Below are 6,278 nucleotides of genomic sequence, written 5' to 3'. Positions count from 1 at the left end.
AAGGATAGTGGGATGCTTCACCTTGTAAAACAGGAAGTGTCTGCCCACCTCCTGTTCTTTAAAAATGTCAAGCATATCCATGTACTAGAGTCGAGAGAATATATGAAGGTTAGTTGGACAGTACTGGATCTCCTAAGAATTGTTTGACTGAAGCCCTTTCTCTGGATTGCTGACTCAACCCAGGCTGGAGTTAAGTGATTGGAATCCACACCCTCGGACCAGAATCCAAGTTACCTTCTGCTAAAGCCATACATGCACATTAAAACCACACTTCCACAGAGTCAGCTTGTCTGGGCTCAGTGGGCTCTCAAAATAATACAGGGTTCCATTACCTCTGACCCAGAGGTTCTCTCCAAGAGAAAGAGCTGTTGTTACAATTCTGCCTGTCACTGTCCCTGTTATAGCAGGGAGTGCGTACTGGATTAGTACTCCCCAGAAGGATGTATGGTCAGTTGGGTTGGTGGTGGATGGCAGTTTGTACCAAAACGTCACTTGAACTTCACCTTTGACAGCTGCAGACTTCCGCGTGCTGATAAGGAATTAAAGAAAGTGGAAATGCAGTGCAGTCCAAGATAAACTACTTTACAAAACTTTATCTTATGGAAAATCACAAACATACACAAAGTTAGACTAGTAAAATGAATCCCCATATACTTATCATCCAGCTTCAACAATTACAATGTCTGCTCATCATTTGAATGGCACACACACACACACACACACACACACACACACACATACATTTGTGTGGATATATATGTGTTTGTAGTTTTATATATATAAATAAAACTACATATATATTTATATATAGTTGATTCTTATATATATAAATGTAGTTATATATATATACATATATAAAAAGTTGATTATTATTATTCACAGATTTCATATTTGCAAATTCACTTACTTCAGACTTATCTATAACCCCAAATCGATACTTGCAGTGCTTTCAATAGTCATTCATAGACCTGCACAGAGTGGCAAAACAATTTAGTTGTCAGGCACTCAGTGTTCCCAGCTGAGGTTAGAAAAGGCAATGTTCTTGTTTCTGCTCTCATACTGTAAGCAAGTGTTCTTTTTGTAGTCGATCTAGTGCCATATTTTTGTGGCTTTTTTGGTGATTTTGCTGTTTAAAATGTCCCCCAATCATAGTGCTGAAGTACTGCCTAGTGTTTCTAAGAACCAGAAGGCAGTGATGTGCCCTATAGAGGAAAATACATGTGTTAGATAGGCTTCCATCAGGCATGAGTTATAACGCTGTCTGCTGTGAGTTCATTGTTAATAAATCAGCAACACAGTACATCCAGAAAAAGGAATAGGAAAGGCTTGCCAGTCTATATGTGAAGACGCTCTGTATGGTGCTAAAATAACATCTTTAGTGTGTGATGAAGGTATGGAATAAATGGGAAAGCAGCAAAATTTGTGGATTCATAACTACTGATTAGAAAAAGCATAGTGGACAGCATGGTTGTGAGGCTTTTGAAAACCAAAGAAATTTATGGTTATGTTAACCCAGGATCAGGAAAATGTTAAACCCTTCTTGGCTAATGTTTTACTATAAAATACTGCATATAATTTATTATTTTAAGAAATATATATTAAAGAAGGTGTCTTTAGACAGAAGCATACATAAAGCAAGGTTGTGTATTGATCATTTTAAGGAATGCAACCAGAGGCTCCCAGGAACCTAAACCTGTATTTCCACTAGGAGCAGTGGCTTGGTATTTGGTAATTCATTGCTTGAGGTGACTTTATAGAATATAACTACCACAAATAATGAATCAACTATACATACATGGGTGTGTGTGTGTGTGTGTATGTGTGTGTGTCTGTGTCTGTGTGTGTGTGTGTTTTGGAGTACTTTAGTGCAAATTGCTGACATCTTAACATTTTATCTGAAAATGTTTCATTATGTCTCTCTAACATATTGGTTCTTAAAGTGTAGTGTGAGGAGTCCTGGAGACACCTGAGACAGACCCTTTCAGGTGACTGGGAAATCCTTTTTCCAACTACATATCTCCATGAGGTTGGATTTGTCTTCATATACTTTATCCAAAACAGCATGTTACAACATTAAATGCAGAAGCAAATATGGGAATCTAGCTGTCTTGTACTGAGGCAGACATTTAAGAGATTTTCAGAAACGTAAAACATTCCTAAATTCTTTGTTTTTGAAAATGCAATTATTTTAATAAAATTTTATTTACGATAATCAGTGGATTTATTTTAAATACATTAATACATATTTTAAAATTTTTCAGTTTTGATTTCTAATATAATAAATATTGATAGATCTGTAACCTACATTAGCAAAAGCTCTTTAGGGTCTAAAAGTACTAATATTTTCACCATCTGTATATAATTTTTATTTGTAAATATATTATTAAAATAACTGTCACTTTAGAAAACATAATAATGCTTTTTACAAAGAAGCACTGATACACTTCTTTTTAGCACTGTTTGTAAAACTTGTCAAAAGGAGGAGGAATTTTTAAACTACCCCAGCTGTGCATGGAAGACGGCTAACACAGGAAAAACAAGTCTAGCAGAGAAATTTGCCAAGGCTACTTTCTGCCACCCTGGAATCCCACACTAGTTTTTTTTTGTTGTTTTTTGGTTTTTTTTGAGACAGAGTCTAGCTCTATCACCCAGGCTGGAGTGCAGTGGCGTGATCTCAGCTCACTGCAATCTCCACCTCACCAGTTCAAGCCATTCTTGAGCCTCAGCCTCCTGAGTAGCTGGGATTACAGGCATGTGCCACCATGCCAAGCTAATTTTTGTATTTTTAGTAGAGACTCAGTTTCACCATATTGGCCAGGCTGGTCTCGAACTCCTGACCTCAAGTTATCTGCCCACCTTGGCCTCCTAAAGTGCTGGGATTACAGGCGTGAGCCACCACACCCAGCCCCACGCTAGTTATTTTTAAAAATTATTTTAAAGTAATTATAGACTCACAAGGAAGTTGCAAAAGTACATAGAGTCCCATGTACCTGAAACCATGCTTCCTCTAACGGTGGCACCTTACGTTATTATAGTACAATATCAAATCCAGGAAATTATTACAAGATTGTTAACTAGAATATAGACCTAATTTTCACCATTTTACATGCATTTTTATGTGTGTGTGTTTTTCTATGTGGTCTTATCCCATGTATAGATTTGTTTAACAACCACCACAGTCATGATATAAAGCTGTTCAATAGGACCTCCCTTGTGCTTCCCCTTCATAATCATACCCACCCTGCCCCATCCTTGCTCGCTGGCAATGATTAATCTGTTCTGTATCTCTAAAATTTTCTAATTTCGAGAATGTTACATAAATAGAGTCCTATACAATGTAGTCTTTTGGGATTGACGTTCTTCACCAAATGTAATCCTTTTGAGTCATATCTGGGTTGTTGTGTGTATCAGTAGTTTGTTCCAACTGAGTAGTATTCCCTTGGGTGGATAGACCAGAATTTCTTTATCCAATTACTAGTTGAAGGATATTTGGGTTGTTTCCTCGTTTTGCAATTACAGATAAAGTTGCTGTGAACATCAGCATGCAGGTTTTTGTGTGACTATAAGTTTTCATTTCTCTGGGATAAATGCCCAGGAATGCACTTGCAGGGTCATATGATAAGTACATGTTTAGTCTCATAGGAAATTGCCAGAATGATTTCCAGAGCCTTACCATTTTATATTCCTAACATCATTGTATGAGAGATCCATTTTTTCTACATCCTTGTGAACATTTGGTATTACTGTTTTTTATTTTAGCCATTCTTATAGGTGTACAATGATAGCTTAGCTTATTGTGGTTTTAATTTGCATTTCCTTAGTGACTAATGATGTTGAACATGTTTTTCATGTTCTTTGCCATCTGCGTATTCTTTTTGGTGAAATTCTATTCATGTTCATGCTCATTTTCTAATGGAATCTATTTTTTACTTTTTTTTTGGAGACAGGGTCTCACTCTGTCACCCAGATTGGAGTGCAGTGGCACAGTCATGTCTCACTGAAGCTTTGATGTGGACTCAAGTAATCCTCCTGCCTCAGCTTCCTGAGTACCCAGGACCACAGATGTGCACCACCATACCTGACTAATGTTTTAATTTTTTTTAGAGATGGGGTCTCACTATGTTGCCCAGGCTTATCTCAAACCCCTGGCCTCAAGTGATGCTCTCACCTTAGCCTCCCAAAGTGCTGGGAATACAGGTGTGAGCCACTGTGCCAAGCCTTCTAATGGAATATTTATGTCTTTTTTACTGTTGAATTTTGAGAGTTTCTTTTCCTTTTCTATCTCCTCCTAACAAGTGCTTTTGCCCAGACTGGAGTGCAGTGATGTGATCGTAGCTCACTGCAGCCTCGAACTCCTGGGCTAAAACGATCCTCCCACCTCAGCCTCCCAAGTAGCTAAGACTGCAGGCATGTGCCACCATACCTGGCTAATTTTTAATTTTTTTGTATGGAGACTGGGTCTTGTAATGTTACCTAGGCTGGTCTCAAACTCCTGGCCTCAAGTGATCCTCTCGCCTCAACCTCCCAAAGTGCTGGGATTACAGGTATGAGCCACCATGCTGGGCCAGCTTGTGTGTATCTATGAAAAATCCCTCTGGGATTTTGATAGTAATTATGTTAAATCTATAGATAACTGTGGGGAAAATTGACATCTTTATTATATTGAGTTTTGCAGTCACTGAGCACTGCGTGTATCTCCATGTTTTCAGATCTTTGCTAGCTTTCTTTCATCAAGTTTTACGGAAAGGGATGGATGTACTTACGAACTCTCAGTGGCTTCATCCTGGCAGAGAACAGGAATGCTGCTTGCTCTGTGAACTCTGCAGCCTCAGTGTCCTCATTTGTGGTGACAGCTCCCTCTTAAGGTCATTGTAAAGATTTAAGGAGATGCTGAATGCCCAAGTCCTGCCTCCAGCATATGTGCTTTTCTCCTTAACTTCCCACTCATTACCTTTTGGGCCTTGAGTTTTCATCTGTGAACCCACATAGGATAATAGTGGGACTGACTTCCAAGGGGTTGTTGTGAGGAATGGGTATGAGAATTCAAGTAAAGCACCAAAGAGACTGCCAGACACAGTAGGGGTACCATAAGCAGTAGCTGTTATTACGATATGATTGTAGTGAGGTGAAACTATAATTTCTTCCTTTCACTGAGAGAAAACTCTCAAGCAGCTGGTCCAAAGAGCATAAACAGCACAAGGCAAGTAGCAGGATGTTGCTGAAGGTTTGGGACAGTGGAGAGGGTTTATTTTAGCACAGCAGACAATATGAAAGAGAGTATCAGAACCACGTACCTGCTATGACCCAACTTTTATAGAAAAAGAACAAGAATAGATATGTTTGTGTTTGTGTAAAAGCAGAAGAACACATCCCAGACCAGACTGTGGGAAGCTGGGGAACTTTCACTTCTACTTATTCCCCTTTCTGTGTTTGAAAGTTGTTTTTTGGGCCAGGCGTGGTGGCTCACACCTGTAATCCCAGCATTTTGGGAGGCTGAGGCGGGCAGATCACTTGAGGTCGGGAGTTTGAGACCAGCCTGGCCAACATGGTGAAACCCCATGTTTCTACTAAAAATACAAAAATTATCTGGGCATGGTGGTGTGTGCCTGTAATCCCAGCTACTAGGGAGGCTGAGGCAAGAGAATCGCTTGAAACCAGGAGATGGGGGTTGCAGTGAGCCAAGATCACGCCATTGCACTCCAGCCTGGGCGACAGTGAGACTTTGTCTCAAAAAAAAAAAAAAAAAAAAAAAAAAAAGAAAAAGAAAAAAGTTATTTCTTTTTAGTTGAGCATGTGCTACACTAAACAATGTTACAATACATTTTTAAATTGAATGTATTTTTTTTTTTGAGACAGGGTCTTGCTTTGTCGCCCAGGCTGGAGTGTAGTGGCATGATCATAGCTCACTGCAGCCTCAACTTCCTGGGCTCAAGTGATCCTCCTGCCTCAGCTCCCCGAGCAGCTAGGACTACAGGCATGTGCCACTACGCCTGGCTAATTTTTTCATTTTTATTTTTTGTAGAGATGCGGTCTTGCTGTGTTGCCCAGGTTGGTCTTGAACTCTTGGCCTCAAGCAATCCTCCTCCAGAGCCTCCCAAAGTGTTGGGATTACAGGCATGAGACATTGTGCCTGGCCAGAAATTGTTTTGAAAGGCTAACCAATAAAACATTAACCAATTTACAAGAGAAAAACAGCCCCATCAAAAAGTGGGCAAAAGATACGAACAGACACTTCTCAAAAGAAGACATTTATGCGGCCAAAAAACATATGAAAAAAA

Source organism: Pan troglodytes, chromosome X (assembly GCF_028858775.2).
Source record: "Pan troglodytes isolate AG18354 chromosome X, NHGRI_mPanTro3-v2.0_pri, whole genome shotgun sequence".
NCBI lineage: Eukaryota > Metazoa > Chordata > Mammalia > Primates > Hominidae > Pan > Pan troglodytes.
This window is presented reverse-complemented; position numbering follows the sequence as displayed.